This window comes from Chelonia mydas, chromosome 1 (genome assembly GCF_015237465.2).
Source record: "Chelonia mydas isolate rCheMyd1 chromosome 1, rCheMyd1.pri.v2, whole genome shotgun sequence".
NCBI classification, from domain to species: domain Eukaryota; kingdom Metazoa; phylum Chordata; order Testudines; family Cheloniidae; genus Chelonia; species Chelonia mydas.
Genome location: NC_057849.1, coordinates 286053528 through 286077289, shown reverse-complemented (window position 1 = coordinate 286077289; position 23762 = coordinate 286053528). Strand labels below are relative to the sequence as shown.

The 23762-nt window shown below is 42.3% G+C and overlaps 1 protein-coding gene and 1 long non-coding RNA gene across 2 annotated transcripts in view; both read left to right on the top strand.

Annotated features, from left to right (window-relative positions):
• MSRB3 (methionine sulfoxide reductase B3) overlaps positions 1-23762 on the top strand; it is a 137978-nt gene that overhangs the window by 5833 nt on the left and 108383 nt on the right. The gene's annotated exons all lie outside the window — the stretch shown is intronic.
• Positions 11969-12891, top strand: LOC122466154. The gene is made up of 2 exons (XR_006291459.1): positions 11969-12279; positions 12773-12891. It is a non-coding gene; the product is annotated as an uncharacterized LOC122466154 (long non-coding RNA).

Here is a 23762-nt window from a genome sequence, read left to right as displayed (position 1 = left end):
TCCTGGTCATAAATTGTGAACAGCTTTGCCATTTGACTTGTGGAGTTGAGAGATGAATTGAATCAAACTATTTTAGCAGTTGTTGAATTGCTATATGTATAGGACTGCAGTGGATACTCTGTAGTTTCCTCAAAATCTGTCTATTTAGTCCTTTTTAATTTTGAACACTTGTCTGAATAAATGCAGTATTTGTTTTTTTCATTGTTGTTCAGTTGTTACATAAAATATAGAATGATGCATTTTCATCCAAAACATGACAAGTTACAGTAATGTAGCAGTTCAGTGTAACATTTTTTCCAGTGCAACACTATTTGCAATATAATAGGTGGCAATCCCTTGGAGTTTGAGGATGATCATATTCCGTGAAATGATAACCAGTTATCGCTGGTGGATCTGCAGGTGGCTAATAAGACCAGTTGGGGATCCATAGATATTATCACAGTTCGGGGTAGATGTTTCCTGATGGAAGGGGCAGATCTGGATTATTGAGTTGGGCTGCAGCACATTCCTTCCTCCTTTTTCATTTCTCCATTTCCTGTTGTCTTCATTGCATCTGTCGATGTTGCACTTCTTCATGTTGGCTTTGAGGGTATCTTTGAAGTGCTTTTTTTGCTCTCCCCTCATCTGTTTGCCTTGGCTCAGGTGTGAGAATGACTTCTTCAGGAATCGATTGTCTGGCATTCGAAGAATGTGACCAGCCCAATAGAGTTGGTGGCGGGTGATCATAGCCTCAGTGCTAGAAGTTTTGTCTTGGTCCAGGACACTGATGTTGGTGCATCAGGCATTCCACTTAATCTGGAAGCTCTTGCAGAGACACCATTGATGGTATCATTCAAGAGCCTTGAGGTGTCTACTGTACGTGATCCAGGTTTCGGCACCCTATAGGAGAGCAGGAATAATGATGGCCTGGTACATGAGAAGCTTGGTTTGGTTCTTGATGTCACAATTTTCAAATATATCTGATAGCTGCAGTGATGTATAGGAGGTGGTGTTGAATCTCCTCATCAAAGTCGGCTTTCTGCGACAGATAATTACTGAGGTAGGGGACGTGCTCAGCGTCCCTCAGGGCCCTTATGTTGAACTTGATTGCAGGAGCAGGATCCTGAAGGTTCAGAGCCTGCTGGAGGAGCACTTTAGTTTTCTTGGTGTTGGGTGACCTTTGGTTCTTGTTTTATGTGAAAGAGTAAACAGTTCCTGATTCACTTTTTCCACAGTCTCTTCACAATTTTGTAGACTTCTATCATATCCCCTCTGTAATGGAGCGGACTCACCCCTGCGGTGCCTCCTACTGGTCGTTGGGAATTAGCTCTTTTCCAGCCTGGAGCACCGTTTGCAGGCTGGTGATCCGCACAGCTCTGGCCCCCATGTCCCTCACAGACTCCAGTGCCCCTTCCTCTGGGGTTCTGCCCCCTGGCAGTACCTCCACACTCTGCCTCTGGGTCTCCCCTTCCTGGGGAACCCCCAACCCACTATGCCCACCTTGCCTCAGTCTGGGCTACTGCCAGTCATCCCCAAGCCTCCGCTCCCTGGGGCAGACTGCAGCATAAAGGCCACTCATCATAGGCAAGGGGGTTCGGACCTGTTGCCTTCCTCTGCCTCCCAGTACCTCTATGGGCCTTGGACCAGGCCCTACAGCCTGGGGAGTTGCCAGTCTAGAGCATCCTGCTCAGCCTGCTCGTTCCCCAGCCCTACTTCACTCCCAGTACCCTGTCAGGTAGGCAGCCAGGCCCTGCTCTCCCAGCCTGGAGAGAGACTCCCTGGGCCTCTGGCTCACAGCCTTTTTATACAGGCCAGCTGGGGCCTGATTGGGGCGTGGCCCAGCTGCGGCTGCTTCCCCAACCAGCCATCCCCAGCCACAGCCTTCTCCAGGGCTGCTTTTGACCCCTTCTATTTTAGGAGCAGGGTAGCCACCCCGCTACACCCTCTTAGCTGTCTCTTTTCCAAGAAAGTGCCATTCTTTCTAATCTCGCTTCATATGAAAGCTGTTTCATACCTTTAATAACTTTTGTTGCCCTTCTCTGTACCTTTCCCAATTCTAATATATCTTTTTTGAGATGAAGTGACCAGAACTGCATCAGTATTCAAACTGAGGGCATACCATGGATTTATCTAGTGGCATTATATTTTCTGTCATCTTTCCTAACGGTTCCTAATGTTCTGTTGGCTTTTTTGACTGACGCTGCACATTGAGCAGATGTTTTCAGAGAACTATCCACAATGATTCCAAGGCCTCTTTCTAGAGTGGTAACCACTAATTTAAACCCCATCATTTATTATGTATAGTTGGGATTATGTTTTCCAATGTGCGTTGCTTTGCATTTATCAACATTAAATTTCATCTGCCATTTTGTTGCCCAGTCCCCTAATTTTCCGAGATCCCTTTCTAACTCTTCGCTGTCTTCTTTGGACTTAACTCTCTCGAATAATTTTGTATCATCTGCAAATTTTGCCACCTCAGTGTTGATCCTTTTTTCCAGATCACTTATGAATATGTTGAACAGCACAGATCCCTGGGGGACACCACTATTTATCTCTCTCGACTGTGAAAACTGACCATTTATTCCTCCTCTTTTTTCCCCTGTCCGTTAAACAGATACTGATCAGTTTATCCATAGTCAGGATATACCAGATCCTATCATTCCATTCATCCTTCACCAGGAGTTTAAACCTTCTCCATATTTTTAGCAGATGCAATAAAACTGCCATTTTTCAAATGTCAAACGTACTACCTGTTGTGTCTTGTCATGGTGTGAACATGCAGGGAGCTTACTGAGCAGTAGAATTTTCAAAAGGTGTTGTCATTGGTATTGCATACCTGCTATAACAAATTGATGTATAGACATAAAGTTGTGTATATGTAAAATCCACCTATTAACTCAGGGCTTGTCTAAACACAGTTTGTACCAATTAAATTAAATCACTTGAGAAACTGATCCAGTTACATCAGTGCATGTGTAGACCTGCTTAAACCAATGTAAGGGTGTTCAGACAGGGGTTGCACCAATCAGTTTCTAAACCAATGGTTCTCTACCTGTTTACCATTATGGGCTGCATATGCAGCTCTCTCTGTGTTGTGTGGGTCTCATCCACACAATATATGTACTATCTATATGGCCCTGAGGATGTCACATAGGCTGCAACTGTGTGCTGATTGGGCCATGGGTTGAGAATGACTGTTCTAAACCAATTTAACTAAAATTGGTACTGTGTGTATGTGTGGAAAGGCCGTAGTTTGAAGTAGGTCAGTTACGCTAAAGTTGGGGAGACAGTTGGAAAATGATCTATTTTGTTGTCCCTATACCAGGATGTTTTACACTAAACTCTCATTAGCATTCATGGAAGTCGAAGAACTAAAAATCCTGTAGCAGTGGGTGACAAGATCCTTTGTAGTAGACTGCTTTGCTATAAATAGAGGTCTTATACTCTTATAATCCATTTTATAGTCCAGTGCATTCTTTTGAAATCCTGAAAAACTGATTCTGTATTGATTACTGTCCCAGCTAAGAGCTGCAGGGGTTTTTTTGTCTGAAAAACTGCAAGTTTAATTTGACTTTGCAAGTGTCATCCTTGTACTATTTCTGTCCTTTGTTTTTATTTTATTTTATATATTATTTCAAGCACTTAGAACAAATACGTTAGACGCTTCACAGGGGACACATAGAAGAGAGCTTTAGTAGTAGTAGTAGTAGGAGTAAATATTTATATTATGATGTTGTAGGGCCCCATTGTTCTTGGTTCTTTACAAAAGCAGAAAAGAAATAATCCCTATCCTGAAAACATAAACAGATGGAGGATGTGGAGTGGAGGATGTAGATACAACACTATAAGCAAATGAGTTTAGTGAAGAAGTGGTACAACTCTGTCAGTGCCAGTGGTATTGGAATTCTCGTTCTCTCTCTCTCTCTCTCCTTTTTTTTTTTTGTTTAAATAATTGGGTGTAGAGCAGGGGTGGGCAAACTTGTTGGCCTGAGGGCCACATCTGGGTATGGAAATTGTATGGCGGGCCATGAATGCTCACAGAATTGGGGGTTGGAGGGCAAGAGAGCTCTGGCTGGGGGTGCGGGCTCTGAGGTAGGGCCAAAATAGAGGAGTTCAGGGTGTAGGAGGGGGCTCCCGGCTGGGACAGGGGGTTGGGATGTGAGGTGGGGTGAGGGCTCCGGCTGGGGTGCAAGCTCTCGGGTGGGGTTGGGGATGAGGGGTTGGGGGTTCAGGAGGGTGCTTTTGGTTGCGACTGAGGGGTTTGGAGGGCAGGAGGAGATCAAGGCTGGGGCAGGGGCACAGGAGTGGGGCAGAGGAGCGGGCTCCAGGTGGCGCTTACCTCAAGCAGCTCCTGGAAGCAGCGGTGTGTCCCCTCTCCAGCTCCTACACAGAGGGCCAGCCAGGCAGCTCTGTGCGCTGCCCCGTCCATAGACACCACCCCTGCAGCTCCCTTTGGCTGCAGTTCCAGGAAATGGGAGCTACGGGTTTGGCTCTTGGGGCAGGGGCAGCGTGTGGAGCCCCCTGGTTGCCCCTATGTGTAGGAGCCAGAGGGGGGACATGCTTAGGGATTTCCCTACAGCCCCCCTGAATTTCCCCCCCCACAGTTTTGTGAACTGGTTACATGCAGTGTTGCCAATTTAATGATTGTTTGGAAATTTGAATTGAAATTGAAACATTAATACACACTTTAAAAGCATATAATGTGTATGATAAAATACGTGTATCTGAAAAAGTATAATAGATTTGAAAAGTATGAACATAGACTAGCTTCCTTATATAGCTGTTGTTTTTCAGTTGTTGACAGTGTCAGTGCATTCATGTCGGTGATGTTGGCCAACCTAATAATTTCAAACTATGATTTGTAAGCAAAGTCTAAATGAGCTCTCCCTGACAGCTAGTGATGAGCTGGGGGGAAAGGCTTCATGACCAGATTGTATTTACATTCACACCTAATCTACTTAGGTATCCAGCAAACAGAGCTGTGTTGCCCAAGTGATAGATTTTGGTTGGGGTTGGGTTACAAATCACTTGAATATGGGGGTGGGAGAGCTAATGAAATGTTATTTTTATTGTATGAGTAAAGGGCAGTAGAAGTGTACTTAGCCTGTGCTGATTGAGTGCACCAAGAGCGAGGGAGGGGAAAGGAGTTTTGCTTGATGGTCTACCTGAGTCACAAGTACTATTTGACCTGCCCCTCTCCACTGTTTAAAGACAGAGCTGATTAGGCTCCATAGATAGTCTTTTGTTTTGGTAAGTGACCACTACAGCTGAAATCACTGATAATGACCTGCTGTGGGACAGTGTTTCTGTGGAAGAGACAGCCCAGTCTGCACTAGCTGCGAGGTCCCCCCCACTGACAGCTCAGCTGAAAGCACTGAGAGCTGTGTGGAACCTCAAGAGACCAACTTGCAAGGGTCACGGTGCAGGGCCATTGGCAACAGAGCAATGGAGTGAACGGTGGCACAACGAACAACAGTGGTCAGAGCGAACAGTGAGCAGCTGGAGGAACGAGCAAGGTGCCTTCTTGCCCCCCACCTGGGGGGTGAACTCAGGTGAAAGCACCTCTGAACTGTGAGTCTCCACTGACCAAGGACAACACTGGTGAGTGTTAATGAGGCTGTTAAGAATGTTGGAGACACAACACAGTTCATGCAAACAAACATGGCTGTGGCATCATACTTTCTATTTAAGCAAGAGATACCACACGCTACAAACTGGAGACCAATGTTAAGTGCATTGTGACTTGTTCATCCTGAAGTTGAACACTGGTTCCAAACAAGACCAGCAAATGCTCACTATCTTTCTGCAAGAAACTCAGCTGACTGGCTAGAAGCATGTAGTGCAACAGTGAAAGACTCAACAGTTGAAAAAGTGAAGAACTGTCTCACCACATTCAAAGAATTTGCATATGTGGCTGATGAATGCACCGATGCAAATGGGCATCAAGTATTAAGTCATTGTGTACATTATCTTGATGTCAGTGGTAGGCCAGTAGATGCATTTCTAGATGTTCAAGTTATAGAAGACCCATCGGCGGCATCTGTGACAACCCACATCTTAAAATAGTTAAATGTTTGTCGATTGGACCCAAAACAGATGGCTGCTTGTACATTTGATGGAGCTGCAAGTTTCTCTGGAAGACATAGAATCATAGACTATCAGGGTTGGAAGGGACCTCAGGAGGTCATCTAATCCAACCCCCTGCTCAAAGCAGGACCAATCCCCAATTTTTGTCCCAGATCCCTAAATGGCCCCCTCAAGGATTGAGCTCTCAACCGTGGGTTTAGCAGGCCAATGCTCAAACCACTGAGCTATCCCTCGCCCCGTGGGGAGTATAAGCTTTGCTCAGAGAAAAGTGTAGCCCTAATCTCTCCTGTACACACTGCAGAGGCCATCTACTCCAACTAGGACTAGTACAAGCTGCAGACTCTTCAAAAGACATTAAAAAAGCTATAAATTTAATGTCTTCATTTATATTTTTTTCAGCAAGAGTCCAAAAAGACTGAATATCTTGGAAAATATAGAAGATATACTGGGACTGAAGTTCAAATTAGTCCAATCTGGGAAAGCCCTTTGGCTTTCTCACGAGCAGTCCTTGGCTGTTGTCTTAAAATTACTCCAGCTGTTACTAGTGGCTTTGGAAAGTATCTACCAAGATGGGATGGATCTAAGTAGTGAGGCTGGTGGATTACATTTGCTACTACATTCAGAAAAGACTAGTGCCATTCTCTGTCTTGTAAGTCTACTGTTGAAACCAGTTGGGTTATTAAACAATGCCATCCAGGCATCTGCTACAACAGTAGTAGACCTTTGTCCAGCAGTAGAAGCTACATTTGGATCAGAGAGCTATCCATTGAAAAAGTACTGGAAGAAGCAAAGACTTCAGTCTAGAAGTTGACTAATGAAAGCATTTATATCGAATCCTTAAGTGAAGAGGACAAGAAGTGTTTGTTAAGCCACCTGAAAAAGTACACAGACTTGATTCTTAAAAATCTACAACAGCAACTTCTGGATTCTACTCAACCTCTACGTAGCTTTTACAGATCCCTGTCCTATAAAACGCTGACAGTTGACTGGAGTGAGGCACTACCAGCAGTGGAGCTGCCATGTGCTCAGGACAGAATAGAGAATTTGAACACAGAGTGGAATATCATATGACGGATGAATGAAGATTTGACTTCAACTTCTTTTTTATCATCACTAGTGGTTCGATCCAATCTTTATTCTATGTTTCCTGGGATGAAAGAAGTAGGAATTCATCTCTTGCTACTCCCAGTCACAACAGCTACAGTTGAGCTTTCCTTTTCATCATTGAATAGAATTTTGTGTTCTGAAAAAAGTCGCCTTCTGCCTGATCATGTGAATGAACTAATGAGCATATCAATTGAAGGAATGGAAGTACCGGACACACAAAAAGCCACCAAAGATGAACGCATTGCATTCAAGGAGCTCGTTAACAGAGTTGTGCAAAATTATAACAACAAACCAAGAAGGATGTAGATGTAGTGCTTCATAGAAGGCTTGAGTAGCCAACTTTAATTTGTGTGATGATTTTAAAACATGAGTTAAATCAAATAAAATGGTCATGAAATATTTTTCAGTTTTTACTATGGTGCCATACAGCCCACCTTCACCCTAATGGTCTCACCCCTCATCAGTCTTCCCCCCACCCCCATTTCAATTCCTGGGGAAAACACTGGACATGCTGCTGCTGCTTCTGGGAGCTGCGTGGAGCCATGGCACGTGCAGAGCGGGGCAAGCCTCTGACCCCGCTCCCCAGCTGGAGTGCTGGAGCAGGGCAAGCCCTGGACCCTGCTCCCCAGCGGGAGCTCAAGGGCCGGAATAAAACGTCTGAAGGGCTGGGTGCGGCCCCCTGGGCCTTAGTTTGCCCACTCCTGGTCTAAAGGGTGGAAAGAAGGGAACAGGGAAAGAGAGAGAGAGAGAGGCACAGCTTGTCACCTGTCTAGCCATGTTCAGCAAGCTGTTTTCTGTCAGGGAAGGAAGAGCATATGAGAACTGTGGAGGAAGCTAAGGAGCTATTGAAAAGCACGGCTAGGTGAGAAAAATCAAAAGGGAACAATAAGGAAGCTAATTTATTTTAAGTCCAGGCTTCCTGAAATTCCTGCTAGAAGCCAGGTAAGAGAAAGTCAATGTTTAGAAAGTGTGAGACGATCTAGTGGTTTGTCCCAGGAATTGGCTTCATGCAGTGCCCAGCTTTCTGGGCTGAAATTGAATGATCTTAAAATCTGAATGATCGAACTGAGGGAAAACTGGAGAAATAACATATGTCAGGAAAGAGGGGAGGGCAAGGACACGGGTTACAGAAAAAAAATTGAGGTTTCTCAGTTTAGGCATACAACCACCCTGAATCATCTACACTTCTGTATTTCATTTAAAATGTGGATTCTCTCACATTGTAGCTAAGTAATGCTACAGAAGTGAGTTCTTAGGAGTGATATGAAGAGTGACCATGGAAGCTTGATGAGTAGATTTCATTAAGGCATTCCAAACACTGGGACAGCATGGAAAAAGGCAGGGAGACATGTTGGAGAAAGTACCACCCTTATGGAACCTTCTGTCGGCAGAGCAGTGAGGGTGGGAAAGATAGAAAGAGACCAGGTCAGAGCTGTATAAAATATATTAATAAAAAATTAGACCAGGGCTGATAGTTGCTATAAAAGTCTTAGCCAAAAAACAAGTTTTTATTTGCATGCTCCCACCACTTTGTATATAATACATTTTTTTTAAAAAATAGTTTGTGATTCCAGGCAATTTTATGGCTTGTAGAACTTTTATGAGTACTCCATTTTTTCTTTCAATGGAACGTATATAGACTGTTGGGCCATAATATGCAACTTCAGCAGTTTAATTCACATGATAGTTCATTGCCACTCTAAGTGACTGTCATGCTCTACTGTGCTAATGATTTGTGACCAAAGACAGATCTATCTACTCAGTAGATGTTGAACAGTTTAGAATTAGCCCTTACTGTTTCTTGAGACAGTTTTCTCAGCTTTTTCTTTTAAAAGCCCCAGAATATGCATTGACAACATGTCAGATTATATAGATAGCAAATCTGGTGGGTAGTGCCTAATTCCAAACACAGTCTACTGTGTACATCTTTTTAAATTCACAAATGTCAAGCTCTGCAAATTGACTTAATAGCCATCTGTCTATACGGCTTATCCAGTCATTGTCTTATTTGTTTATTCAACCAGCTGCTTAAAAATGCCACATAAGTGTCTAAATGATATCTGCTTCAGTCTGAACCTCTAAATATATACACATCAACATTAGAAAATATATAAATATGCATGCAAAATGAGGATAGCCTCATTTTGAATCCTCCACTGGTTCTCCCTTCTCTGTTGCATCAAACATAAGCTGTTTGTATTTACTTTCAAAGCCCTTCACAGGCAGTCCCCATCCTACCTATCATCTCTCACTCACTACTGAATGTCAAAGCTCGCCTCTGATCAGCCCGTGATACCAATTTCCACTGCCCACTTGTTACATTTTCAAACAAACACTTTCATGCTTTCTCCTGTGCTGCTCCTCATGTTTGGAAGGAGCACTCCATAAACATCTGCAGAGCTGTCTCATTATTTACCTTCAGATCCCTCCTCAAAACTCTCCTTTGCTCTGATGCATACAGAAAAATTGACAAAAGTGAGGCTGTTTGTGTGCTCAGGCCATTGCCTAGCATGCTGACCACCTTCTCCTCATTGTTTCCTAATAATCCCCATCTGTCTGTGTCCAGCTGTTGTCTCTTGTCTCAGGCTTTGATTGTAAGCTCCTTGGGGCAGGGACTGTTTTTGTTCTGTTTGTACAATGCCTAACATCATGGGGCTCCTACATGCTACAGTAATATAAATAATAAAAACAACACGTATATTTTAAAAAAATACTACGAAAATGGAAGGGAGTAAACACTGCTAGTAAGGAATCCTCTGTACTGTTATGGCAGAAGGTACTGGTGGCTTGTGCATTAGGGGTTACTAAGGCATAAACACCCCACCCAGTATGAAACTCTCCAGAGAAGACCTGAGAGATGTCCTGCAGTAGTCACATCCAGAAAACTCCTGGATATTTTGTGAGTTAAAACACTCCTCTCTGTTTGGGCCTTTAGACTTCTCTGAGTTTCCTTTGTGTTGCAGAGCAGTGGCACAAAAGGAAGATTAATGGCCCAGCTACCTTTACAGATCACTTAGTCCCAGTAGATTCTTGGACTAGGGGTTTCCTGGGTATAAAGTGAAGGGAGTGAGGGAAGAAATGGGGCTCAGATGTGTTTAAATTGTTGGATTGGTTTGAAATTGGAGTTCAAGTCTGAGAGAGACAGTCAAAGGCAGTTGCTTCTAATCTTGGGACAGGGAAGAGGTGCCTTATATTAGGTTGCTGTAAGAGAGAGTTGCCTATGTGCAGTCTGTTGCTACCCCGTTCAAGGAAACAGGACTCATGTACATTTTGTAAATAAACATATTACACTAAGGAAATACCTAGTTCTGTGTTAGAGTTCTGCTCCAAGTGGGAAACTGACCTGCTAAACCCTGAAATCTACTTCTGCTCAGCAACAGGTTAGCAGAGTTGGAGTACATCAGAAGAGCTCTGTGTAACTCAAAAACTTTTCTCTTTCACCAACAGACGTTAGTCCTATAAAAAATATTACCTAACCCACCTTGTCTATCAAATATGGCTGTTTTACTTGCATTCTCAATGAGCCCCAAAGAAAAAATATATTTGTAACCCTTCTGCCAGCTGGAGCCAGTAGCAACGAGGGCCGGGTTCAATATCCTTTTCAACAGTACAACACAGAACCAGCTCGAGCCCCCACCCAATAACATGGGAAAATTACACACCACCCCTGGACACCTCTGAGAGGCAATATTTGCCCACTCACTAGCACAGAGTCTGAGTATAGAAAATAAACTTTTATTGAAAGGAGGGAAGTCACCTGACATTAATCAGGGAAAATGCCACAAGTGGGATTCATACTTATAAAACTGAGCAGGACACTCATCCCAGAGTGGATGGAGCAGTGCCTTCTGCCTCATGTTCTTGTGTCCTGCAACTAAAAGTTCCTCTTCTGTGCCCCTCTCTGCTCCCTCACCATACCCCACTCACAGTGGTTGTCCTTGGTCAGTGAGGACCCAAGGTCCAGATGTGCATCTGTGTGAGTTCACCTCCCACCTGGGGAAAAAGGCACCTTGCTTTCTCTGCCATCTGAGCACTTGCTTTGGCTGGCCGCCTCACCAGCCGCTTGTTCACCGGCTGTCAGTCACCTTCTGTTGTCATGTGCGTCTCTGCTGTGATCTCTGCACATCTCTTAGTAATTTTCAGCTCTTTGCAGGCTGGGCAGAAACACTTCCCCATCTCAAGTGATTTCAGCTCTCATTTGAGTACTTTAATATAACAAAGAGGCTCCTAATGAAGCCTGTTTAGCTCTTTCTTTGAACAATGGAGGGGACAGGTTAAACCAGACAGGGGATCCTTGGGGAGAGTCCACACCTCCTGACTGGGACACCTGTCTCCACCCCTCTTACTTTCACAGGGCTCTGACATTTCAGCCCCTGGCTTAACGCGGGCCTTTCAGCTGAGGGTGACCCCCTCATTTGGGACAGGTTAAGCACAATTCTGCTCCCCTTTATTCATACAATAATGACAACATTGGTAACAGCAATTCACTACCCCTGAATTCAGTACCAAAGCGATTTGTAACCCAACACCAGCCATAGCTGATTACTTTGAGCAACAGCACTCTATCTGCTGGATATCTAAGCAGAGTAGGTGTGTGCATGTAAATACAGTTTGCTCCTGAAGTCTCTCTCCCTCCCAGCTAACTGTCAGGGGAGAATTCTGCGTACACATTTAATAGCTGGTGTCATTGTCTAAGAGTGCTAGCATGCTTGCCCTGTTAGCAGACTGCTGATTATATGGACTCTGTAGTTCTAGAGAGGATAGTTACCCTGTTGATGTAAATCTTTTGCAGTGGTTCTCAACTGAGGGTGCGCAGAGTTCTTCCAGGGCAGTGGTTCTCAACCAGGGGCCCGGAGACCTCTGGGGAGCCGTGAGCAGGTTTCAGGGGGTTCGCCAAGCAGGGTCAGCATTAGAGTCCCTGGGGCCCTCTGCAGAAAGCTGAAGCCCGAAGCTCGGAGCTGCACCACCTGGGGCTGAAGCCAAAGCCTGAGCATCTTAGCTTTATGGGGGCCCCTGTGGCAGGGGACCCTGGGCAATTACCCTGCTTGCTGACCCCTAACATCGGCCCTGGATTTTATATGCAGAAAACCAGTTGTTGTGGCACAGGTGGGCCATGGAGTTTTTATAGCATGTTGGAGGTGCGGGGGCTCAGAAAGAAAAAGATTGATAACCCCTGTTCCAGGGGGTGCATCAACTCATCTAGCTAGTTGCCTCGTTTTACAACAAGCTGCATAAAAAGCACAAGCAAAGTCAGTACTAATTTCATACAGATGACTTGTTTTATACTGCTGTATATACTATATGCTGAAATATAAGAATTTGAATTGATTTATTTTTATAATTATTGGGTAAAAATGAGAAAGTGAATTATTGGGTAAAAACGAGAAAGTGAACAATTTGCTTACAAAATCAGACATAAAAATACAAGTGTCACAGCACTGCTGTGACACTTGTATTTTTATGTCTGATTTTGTAAGCAAATAGATTTTAAGTGAGGTAACACTTGGGGTTTGCAAGAGGCAAATCGGCCTCTGAAAGGGGTACAGTAGTCTGGAAAGGTTGAGCACCTCTGTCTTAAAGGACTCTAACTCTGTTGCAGAGTTGCTTTGTCTAAGCTGTGGATATCAGAAATCATACAAGAACTCAGCATGCTGAAATGTGATTGTCATGGCTGACGGCATGGTCACAGAGCATGAATAAACACTAATGTTATCCTTCTGACAGGCTTCTGTTTAGATTTTTCCTCATTTGCAGTATGTTTATAAGATGTGCATATACTCTGTATGTATATAGAAAAGGAGTACTTGTGGCACCTTAGAGACTAACAAATTTATTTGAGCATAAGCTTTCGTGAGCTACAGCTCACTTCAGCTGTAGCTCACGAAAGCTTATGCTCAAATAAATTTGTTAGTCTCTAAGGTGCCACAAGTACTCCTTTTTCTTTTAGCGAATACAGACTAACATGGCTGCTACTCTGAAACCTGTATGTATATAGATACACAAAGAAAAACCTTAGTTTAAAAAAAGCTAAGGCTAAAAGTGTGTTTCAGCTGACAGACTAACACGGCTGTTACTCTGAAACCCCCAAAATTGCTTGCTATACAAAAATTCTACATGTTTAAAAAATAAACAACCCCCGCCCCCCCACAACCTCACTACCACCTATATTGAAAAGTCTTTCCTCACCTCTGTACCGTGCCAATCACCTGCCCCAGTCCATGCAACTCCTCTTTCTGCCTCTTTTACTGACCTTGTTTTGAGACCAAGAATTGTGGCCCCGTGGCACCCTTCCATGTCCCTCCCCGACCCCTTCCCTCTGCCTTCTGTTCAGTGTTCATACCTTCAGTGACCCTCCTGGTCCTTTCACCTCTGGTCTCCTACACATCCCGTCCATGGTCCACCACTTCTGGATCAATGCCTACTGGCTGTATTAGCACAGCCTTAAGTCAGCAGAAAATCAATTTATGTTTATAAATTATATTAAACTTTGTTCTATGTACATGTGAAAGCAGCTCTTTGTAACTCCCATCTGACTGCAAAAGCAAAAAGTTACTACTCACCAAGGCCAACAAAACAAAACAAAACAGGTTTTCCATGACTGATGGACTGTTACACGTCGGGTTTGAGATACATTGTCAAAACTGCTTGCTTACTACATAGAGGTGGTACTTAGCTTTAGCCAATGCTGCTAAAAAATCATTAATGCTTTCATAAGCATTAATTTTACCTACACTTTTGTTAAAGGGTAAGATATTTTGAGGAGAAAGGTATGACTTACTTTTTTTTAAGTCATACCTTAAAATTTGCAATCTAACTTAAATACTTTTGTCTCCTGATTGCATATACTTTTTACTCATAATACTGTATACAATAGAACCTCAGAGTTATGAACACCAGATTTATGAACTGACTGGTCAACCACACACCTCATTTGGAACTGGAAGTATGCAATCAGGCAGCAGCAGAAAGAGAGAGAAAAAGCAAATAACAGTACAGTACTGTGTTAAATGTAAACTGCTAAAAAATTAAGGGACAGTTTAAAAAAAAAAGATTTGACAAGGTAAGGGGAAACTGTTTCTGTGCTTGTTTCATTTAAATTAAGATGGTTAAAAGCAGCATTTTTCTTCTGCATAGTTAAGTTTCAAAGCTGTATTAAGTCAATGTTCAGTTGTAAACGTTTGAAATAACAACCATAATGTTTTATTCAGAGTTACGAACAACCTCCATTCCTAAGGTGTTTGTAACCCTGAGGTTTCACTGTATTGGCATATGTTCTAAGATTATGGTTCTTTGTAAATCATTCTCTTGAATACGTCTAAGATTTGGAAAGCTTCAGTTTTGAAAAACTGTCATTTAGGGATGATAGTTTACCAGCTAAATATTGTGTATCAATCAAGTTTACAGTATTTGAACTAGGTTTTTCCCCGCTCTCATATTATTCAGTCACTAGCACTCAGTATGAACACTCTGTAACAAATGTAGCTTCAAAAAAGGTATGAACATTGAGGATTAACACAGTTTTTATATATTACTGGACATTTTAGTATGTTTTCAACAGTTCTCTTATTTAAAAGGAAAAAAAAATCTGTAAATCAGATGACACCAACTAGCATATGTTGCACTTTCTGGAATGTTCTGTTCTGTATATAAAGATATATCAGTGGCTTAATAGCTTTGTTACACTTATTAAGCGGCTTTTTTTAAAAGATTAATTCTAGAGTTATGGCACGTTAACAGTACTTTTCACGTTGTGGGTGCAGTATTTGGTATATCTTCTTTAGACTATTCAAAAAAAAAAAAAGATAATTAGTTTTTGTATGCCAGCATTTAACTTGCACACTCACAAGGTTACTTTAGGTGTAGGCACAGCACAATAGGATGGTAATTGTTGCATTTTTAAAGAAATATTTTGCTTCAGTTGCTGGATGCATAGGCTTTTTTTGTGTGCTTAAGATTTTTAAACATTGTTTTAAAGATAAGTCAGAACACTATTAATTACATAAGTTTACTAAAAGATTGTGGTGGAAGTAGTATTGATAGTTTAAAAAAAAAGCTGCTTGGGAAAATTTCCATGTAAGGAGAATGCCTGAGAGAGAATCTGGTGACTATGATCCTTTTAAGCTGAAATGCTTTGGAATACCTGAGGTGTTTTAAAAAAAAGAAATTAAAAAAGGAACCTAGTGATTCTCAAATGTTACTCTGTACTAAAGTAATTGATGAACTAATGGAGAAGTCATTACAGTATTTTACCAAAAACTATATTCAAATAATCTTTTTTGCTAAATTTGAAATGGTGCTGATTTCTGGTTATAACATGCTGCAGGGGAACCCGAGCTATGAGCTGTTGTTACCCCTCTGCCTCAGCAAGTGTGAGTTTTGCTGGCAGACTGTGTGACAGCTTCCTGCCACACCAGTCTGTCTTCCTCATCAGCAAATTCCTCAAGGCTCTCCTTGCCCAAACCTCACCTAGCAAGTAACAGCCAGTAAACTCCATCCCCTGAGTTCCTCAGAGATGTTTCTCTGCAATGCACAGCCCCTGCCACTGTGCATTCATAGAAGATATCGTTTGTTGCTCTGTTAAGGAGTCAGTACATCACAGTTTTAGTTTAACTGGGGTAGATACATCCTTTCTCTCAAAAACAGCACTGAATTTGTTTATAGTAAATGTAAAACAAGTTTATTAACAAAAGAGCATAGATGAAGTGATACCAAATAAAAGAAATAAAGGTAGAGATGGTTACAAGCAAATAAAAGTGAAAACACATATCTAAAAATCTAAAACGTAGTTTAGCAAGTTAGTGTTCGTTCAAGATGGTTTTTCTCACCCCTAGTCTCCTTTCCAGCTTTTTGCTGGCCAGCTTGGACAGGGCCCATCAGAGAGATCAAATTGGATGGTTTCTTTGTCTCCTCAGATGAAAGATAAAGATGGAGTCTGTCCTGTTCCTTATACAGTGGTGGTAGAACAATTTTTTACGGTGGGGGTGCTGATGGCGGAAACCATGTTTTTGGGTTGTTATTACTACTTCAAGTCAGGAGATGTGGCAGCACCCTCAGCACCCCTAGTTCCATCACCTATGCCCTTATATCCCCAAAGGGATGTCTTAGTGTTACAAGTCAGGAAGGCATCCTGGGGATTCAGTCTCGTGTATGTGTCTGCGGAGCAGGAGCCATGTTAATTTTCTGTCTCGAGTTCAGGCTCAGGATAACCTCTGCTGGTTTAGCTCTACAGTTTTATTTATGGCTCATACGTAAATTGAGGTAAGCCCACATTCCTTTGTCTAGGACAGACCTGTTTATCACCTTTACGTGGGTTAGACTGTCTGGTCTTAAACATGTTTTAGTAACATCATAAACAGGGGATTCATAACTTCATATCAAACATTAACACATGCATTTTACAATGATATTAATAACCAGCATGCTATTAACTTTCATATGGTACCTCACAGGGCATAATTTATTCAAATATCATTGTAGTAATGTGTGGGGTGTGAATGCAGGGGTGCTTGGGTCACACTGGTTCATGGTTGTGACTGAGAATTTTAAATATACTTTTATTTATTCTAAATTTTAAAAAGTAGCAAACTGCAAAAGAATGAGATAAGATGAAGCTAAAAAAATAGGGATTATATTAAAGAATCAGGTACTGAATGAAATTACATAGGACTGATTTCTGATATATAGGTGTGTGTCATGGTGTCTCTAGGAAAATCAGCTTCTCCATTGGAGTGCATGTTCATTTAATGTATTAAGATGTATCACATTTTGTTTAAGATCAATTATTTTAATTTATAAAATACTAATAAAAATATATCCCAAGTCTCTACTGGCTATATACCTAGTGATTATTTGTTAGACGTTTCTCAAAGGCACCATGATATAGCAGTGGCAACTGATCCTGCATAGAGGATGGTCTGTGGTGTGTTGGGACGATCTAGGCTGGGGCTGGAGCTCTTTGGGAGATGCTAGCCCTGAACACAAGTTTGGCTCTGGGAGCCCCCAGGATCTGAGGGTGGAAAGACGGTGTGAATCCATCTGTGTTCTCAGCCTTGCTGAGCAATGCTTTGATGCATTTGGGAAGCTGGTCCTATCATTTTCTTCTTTCTGTGTTTCTTTCAATTCTGTCTTCTCTCACTTGTCCTGCAGTGCCTCACAAATGGGGTCATGAAAAGTGACTGACTGCCGTATTGATGCATAATTTATTAAAATAAAGCATCTGCATGGGCAGCTCTGCATATTGATCAGCCACCTAAGGATACCGTGCACGCTCAGCAAGCTGTAAATTAGCTTCCACAGTAAGCCGTCACATCCTCATTTATTTTAGACAAAAGCAACACAAACATGCAAGAGTATTCTTTCAAAGCAGTGTACTTCCTCCAGACTTGAACTTAAAAGTCCTATTTAGGTCCCAGTGATGTTTGGTAAAAGTTGAACTACTCCTGTAGGCTCCTTTGAAAATCCCAGCGCTAGTCATTAATGAAAATAATTCCTCGCTCACATAATGCTTAGCACAATGGGGCTGAGATCCCAACTGGGGCCTTTTAGAGCTGTCAAAGTGCAAATGAGATATAATAATTTAATTAACCTGCTAAAGAGTTTAGTATTTTTTCCAGAGTACACTGAGTACAGCAGAAGGCAGCAGTGCCATAATCTAGTGCACAGAGTTTAGGACTTGGAACAATGAACTCCTTGAGTTTTAATCTCAGCTCTGCCTCTGATTTGGCAGATCGCTTAATGTCACTGTGCTGGGCTGTTTGCCCACTTGTAAAATGGGGACAAAAATGCTACTTCACAGGATGTGGCAGTCCTTGTCACAATGGGACAATTGGCAAGAGTGGGGCCTCACTCGTCTTCTAACCAGGCCATTTAAAAACATTTTTATGAGTGGTAGTTAAAGTATGAGAATTTAATTACATAACATTCTTTACTGTGATTTATTATACAACATGCTTCACTCGATGCACATCACCATTTCACATACATACTGTGTACCACATTTTAGACAAACAGCATATACTTATGGAGAACGAAGAAGATGGGGCATTGCAGTTTAGGATAGAACCACAATAGAGTCTCAAAAAATAAATAATACATTTGTTTAACCTTCAGTCAAGGGGTGAAACTTCAGAATTGGTCTGTTTTCTCAGAAGTTAAAATATTAAGTCATTTCTGAAGAGCGGGATAGAAATTCCAGCCTTAATCAGTGAACAAAATGGCAGGCTAGCAAGCCAGCCAGTAGGAATTATTAAATTAAAAGTGTGCTTTCAGAATATTTGCATCATGTCCTCTGAGCACCAGAAGCCATCTAATCTTTGCTGTTGCACTATTAAGGCCTGTCTTGGAATGGAAAAGATTAGGGATATTTTTCAAGATGTTGAAAGGATTGTAACTTTTAAAAAAAAGTGTATTTAAGTCTGTTGCAGTTATAAACTTACTGCCATAAAAGGAATGTGCTGTAAGTTGGTACGCTGCCAAGTTCGGGAAAACAAAAATGTAACAGAGCTCTATTTTAGTGCATCAGACTTGAGAAGACTGGGAATAGAATAAGGGATAATCCAGACTGACCCAATTTTACTTTATTTTGGAGAAGTCTTGCCAGTTGTACTCTCGGGCAATAGTAATCTGGAAATGAAGCAATTGCATGCACTGACAAGGCTCAGAGACTCTAGGTACTGCTTAACCATGGATCCTTTCTCTGGGCTTTTGAGACTCAATATTTGACTGGTTCTCTTCCAAACTCTGCAATCGCTCCTTTGGTGTCTACCTCAGCAGCATCATGACCTGGAATGTGTTTCCTGTTCCTCAGTATTGTGAAACCTCCCTCGCCTACTTCAAATCCCTCTTCAAAGCTCAACTTTTTCCCACCGTCCCTCAAACAATGATCCTCTAACTTTTTTATTGTTTAAAAGGAATTAATTTTTTTTTAAAAAATAGATTCTTAAAGGCTAGGAACTGGTGTCATATGCATCATAATTACCCAAGAAGCCCTATAACCTTATTCTAAAACTCTTTCATAGTGCAGACCACCTCTTAGAGAGATTCTCACAGGTCACTGATACCCCATGTTCTTCTCACTGACCACCTCCCTCCCATTTGCAGTTGCATAACATAACTGCAGAAACTACAGCAGTCCCATGTTTGAGAAAGTGAGATTGCGAGGAGTGTGGTTTTATCTTTTATGAAAAAAAGTTAATCACACTGTCTCCTATTTTTGCCTCATTTTGTCTCTGCTTCTCACATGCTTCTCTCATTTTTCTCTTCCCTTGCTCACCTGATCATACTTATACTGAATTCCATTTTCCTCCTCTTCCCCTTTCATACACTTCCTTGTTGCCTTGTCCATTTTCTCCCAGCATAGGCTAACAGTCACCTGGCTGTCATCTCCCCCATGTCATTGGACACAGTGGTGAGCTGGAGCCGGTTCCCACCGGTTCGCTAGAACCGGTTGTTAAATTTAGAAGCCCTTTTAGAACCGGTTCATTAATGAATATGTTGAATAGGACTGGTCTCAGTACAGACCCTGGTGGACACTACTATTTACCTCTCTCCACTTTCATCTTTTATTCCTACCATTTGTTTCCTATCTTTTAACTGAAGTGCCTGGCAGTGTTTTCAGGATCATCTAAGGCAGTGGTTCTCAAACTTTTTTTTGCGTAGACCACTTGAAAATTGCTGAGGATCTCGGTGGATCAATTAATAATGTTTCCAAATGTTGTTCGTACCGGTAGCTAATTATTGTAAAGCGCTGTGGATAAAAACTTAATAATAAACATTTTTTGTTCTACAAATAAAAGCACACAACTCATATTTAATATCAGTAAGTCTTACCTTTCTAATGCGATAGATGTGCTCTCTCTCCCCCGCCACAGAGCTGAGGCTGGGAAGGAGGGCTGTCTCTCCCCAGCAGCCGCAGCCCTGGAGCTGGGGAAGGTCTTCTGTTTCTCTGGCTGCTGCCCACTCCCACCTACCTCCTATTCCCCCCCAAGGCCACCACCTCACCTCACTCGTGCGTCTTCTCCAGGGTCCAGGCACCTAATTAGGGAGCCATGCCTGCACGGGCATGGCTCCAATAATTAGGTGGGTGGCCCCATTCTCTTGTATGCAGCCATCTAGGTGCGCACCTTAGAGGGAACTATCTGCGGACCACCTCGAAGGGAGCTCAGAACCATAGTTTGAGAACCTCTGATCTAAGGATCTTTAATTTACTTTAGGATAACAAAAGGCTTGTCATTAATCACCTGCATCTGTTTATAAACAAACTCCCAGCCCCCGAACTCATCACATATCACACTCAAGCTGTTGCAGTTAAGAGCTCCATCTGGGGTTAGGGTGAGTAGACCCGACACCCTCTTCCCTGGATAACGCTCTGTTGCTGGTGCCTTACAGTTCCAGTCCCACATTGAGTCTGGTTGCAGAGTGCAGTGCTCTGTTTCCTCTTCTCTTTTAGCTGTGGCCTCTACTAAAGGCAGCTAGGTTAGCTCCTGCTTCTTGTTTCCATCCTTTTTTCAAGCCTTCAGGCAAGAGCCTTCACTATAGGTTGAAACAAGGAGGTGAAGCCAGCCCAACATGTGTAGCAGGAGTGGCCAAATTTACTGACCCTCTGAGCCACATACAATAATCTACAAAAGTTCTAGAGCCACAAGACATGCACAACCTGCCTCGCAGGGCAGTGCCTGCTGGGGCATGGGACTAAAACCCTGAGACCTCCCTCAGTACAGGGCAGAAGCCCCTAGCCCCACCACTTCATTGGAGGGCAGAAGCCTCCAGCCGCCCCCCCAACCCCTTTTGGTGGAGAATGGGAAGGAACATGGGGGGGTTCCATGAGCCGCAATGTAACTGTAAAAGAGCCGCATGCGGCTCACGAGCTGTGGTTTGGCCATGCCTAATACATTATCTAAGCCCTCCTTGAGCCACTAGCGAGTGATATGTGGTCCACAGTTTGGGAACTGGCAATTTAGACTGTAAAACTCTTTAGAGGAGTGCAGCGTCTTAGCTATGGTGCTGAATACCAATGTTAAGTAACAAAATAATGAGGAATCAATGCTGTAGCTATCTCCCTGAAGGCAGGAAACATAAGAGTAGTTGTAAAAGAGGAATGATAATGTGCTTTTATTTTCCATTTTTATTAGTGGTCTAGAATCCAAAAGAGTCAGTTTATTTTGAACTTCCTCTTACCCTTCCCACATCATTTTTTATTTGTTCCTGGGATATATTTATATTTCTTTTGTCATACCAACAATTCAGAAAGCTGACCTTTGGAATACACAGACAGATGCTATTAAAGTGAACAACTTTAGCAAACAAGAATATCAGAATCAGATGGCAAAGGGTCATGAAGTCCCCATCTCTTACAGCTGTTGCCAGAAAGAAGCTTTAACTGAATTCAGTTATTAAATACAAATTTTGTGTCACTTTCTGACCTCCTCAAATCGAATGTAAAGTAATTTTCCTATTTTGCGGAGAAATCACTTCCATCAAAACTAGAATTGTTATCCTGATAGCTAGAAAGGAAATGTACAGATACCTCACAGAACTGGAGTCTGACACCTATGATTACAGTGAATATTTTCTTACTTTACCAAAGCCACTGAAATCAGTAGAATTACACAAGAAGTAAGGAACTACTCACTGTGAGTAAAAGTTTTAGAATCTGGCCTGTATTTAATATTTTCAAGGACTTTCTTAACTGTAAAGACGATTACGTAAGTTTCTGAAATGTATTGTACAGCAGACCCTTGATTTTATGAACACCAACCTTACAAATGATATATAGGTGCATGCTGTTAACTATTAATGATTTGGAATACCATACTCCTATCATGTAGCAGCTCTTGCCAGGGATTTTAATAGAAAATCTGGAACATGTGCAATTTACATTATCAATTGATATATTCTACAAACACATGAAAATCTAGTGCCTAAGACCTCTCATAAAGGTGAATTTCAAAGGTTTTTGAAATGTAACATCACTATTATGTGCCGAATGCCTCAAGTATGGTAGGAGTAAGAGCTGAAACATACATTAGTCTAAAAGTACCATTTTTATACCAAAATTAAAAATAATGATTTAAAAATTCAAATTGATCTGAGGCACTTAAAAATGTCCACTTACCTGGATTTTCATAGACAATTCCCAATGTTCCCTCCAAATTTCTGATGGTTGTGGCATTTCAGAATTCTACATACTTAAGCCCTTGTGTGATTGGGAGCTGGCTGGCAGAACTGTGCTATAGCTAACAAGTCTTTTTAAATTATTCGAGAGGGAAGGCTGGAATAATTGTACACGTTAAATACCACTCTCAGTCAGGTCATTGAGCATTTGGTACAGAGTTGTTAAGGCAGAAAACGAAGCAAAACAAAAACTCTTCGAAATAGTTGTTGGGCTTAAATTCGTCAAAACACTTTTGAAATTCAACTTTATGGGAACAGCCTACAAACTCAAAGTCTAGGAAATAGATAGACGCCACAGTGCTTGAGATACCTAAGAAAGAGGTGAAAACCTCATTGTTTGGGACATTTAAAATTGGAAATGCCCAAGAGCTAGTAAATGTCCTCTAAGGAACACTCATACATTGGCAGTGAGGTAGAGTGGATGACATTCCAAAAATATGTCTTTTCCATCTCTAAGTTCTGTGATTCCCTGAGCTCAGTTAAGCTTCTACCATAACACTTTCATCTCATTGATTTGTGTACCAGCTTAATGCTTCTAGTTATTTGGGTTTCTCCCACATGACAGCCTTCTTATTCCACTGGAATTGTTGCAGTGTCTCAGCAGGCCCCTGACGCATTCATACTCTACAATACCAGTTAATTTTTGTAAATATGGACATAAATCAGGCCACTTCGGGGCATGGTGGAGGAGGGTAAAAGGGACATTATAGTCCATTTATCCAGCCCATACTACTTTAACTTGCTGGCAAGAATACAGTGGGAGACCATATCAAAAGCTTTGCTAAAGTCAAGGAATAACACAGCCACTGCTTTTCCCTCATCCACAGAGCCAGTTATCTCATCATAGAAGGCAATTAGATTAGTCAGGCATGACTTGCCCTTGGTGAATCCATGCTGACTGTTTCTGATCACTTTCCTGTCCTCGAAGTGCTTCAGAATTGATTCCTTGAGGACCTGCTCCATGGTTTTTCCAGAGACTGAGGTGAGGCTGACTGGCCTGTAGTTCCCTGGATCTTCCTCCTTCCCCTTTTTAAAGATGGGCACTCCATTAGCCTTTTTCCAGTCTTCCGGGATCTCCCCCAGTCACCATGAGCTTTCAAAGATAATGGCCAATGGCTCTGCAATCACATCCGCCAACTCCTTTAGCACCCTCGGATGCAGTGCATCCGATCCCATGGACTTGTGCTTGTCCAGCTTTTCTAAATAGTCCCGAACCACTTCTTTCTCCACAGAGGGCTGCTCACCTCCTCCCCATGCTGTGCTGCCCAGTGCAGCAGTCTGGGAGCTGACCTTGTTCGTGAAGACAGAGGCAAAAAAAGCATTGAGTACATTTTTCCACATTCTCTCATTCAGTTGCCTCCCTCATTCAGTAAGGGGCCCATACTTTCCTTGACTTTCTTCTTGTTGCTAACATACCT